The following is an 812-nucleotide window of genomic DNA, read 5'->3' as shown; positions in this document are numbered from 1 at the left end:
CTCCTAAATTCTGCCCTTTGGCTCTGGTGGTCGTCTCTTACCGGTTGCCCCATAGCAGGTCCGTTCCATTCCACGGAGGGACCTAAAGCTTAGGATTCCCCTCTGTGCTTCCTTGTGTTATTGCACATGAGGAGGCGCCCATTTAGAAATGTGGCATTTTGTGCTCCCCAATTTCCCAGAGTTTTTGTTGTGTTTGGACTGAGAAGAGAGCATCTTGGAGGAGCCAAGGTGAAAGGACGCTGCCTGTGAGGCCATCCCTGCGGCCAAGCGATCCTCTGCCGCGCTCTTGTGGCCATTGCAAGAAAACACAGTGTGCTTTTGTCCTTGGTGCTGAAATGTCAGGTCCCCTAAAATGTCTCCAGAAAAAATCCTACAAAGAAATCCGGGAAAATCCCGAAGGCTGTTCAGGGCGGCATGATTCCGTGGCTGAATGGAGTGAAGTGACAGGTATATTAGGTTTTGAGAGAGAGAGAGAGAGAGAGAGAGAGAGAGAGAGAGAGAGAGAACTATCCGTACTGAGAGAGAATCCTTGATGAGAACGAATTCCCGGAAGTCACTGTTTTTGCTGTGGGTTGTGCACCCCTTGCAGCCCTTTGAAGGGCATCCTGGAGACAGGTGCACTGAGGTTCCCTCTGAGGTGACTTTCTGAGCATGTCCAAGCTGCTGATTTTGTGGCCTTTTGAAAGAGAGCAGAGAGTGTTTGTTGTAGCAGGTGTATCTGTGAAGCTGATGCAGCGAGCAGCACGGGCTAGTGGTCATATTCCCTGTGAAAGATGTAAATTTGAAACCATTTCCATCCACCGTAATTGGAC

The sequence above is a fragment of the Myotis davidii genome, unplaced genomic scaffold, assembly GCF_000327345.1.
Source record: "Myotis davidii unplaced genomic scaffold, ASM32734v1 scaffold1055, whole genome shotgun sequence".
NCBI lineage: Eukaryota > Metazoa > Chordata > Mammalia > Chiroptera > Vespertilionidae > Myotis > Myotis davidii.
This window is presented reverse-complemented; position numbering follows the sequence as displayed.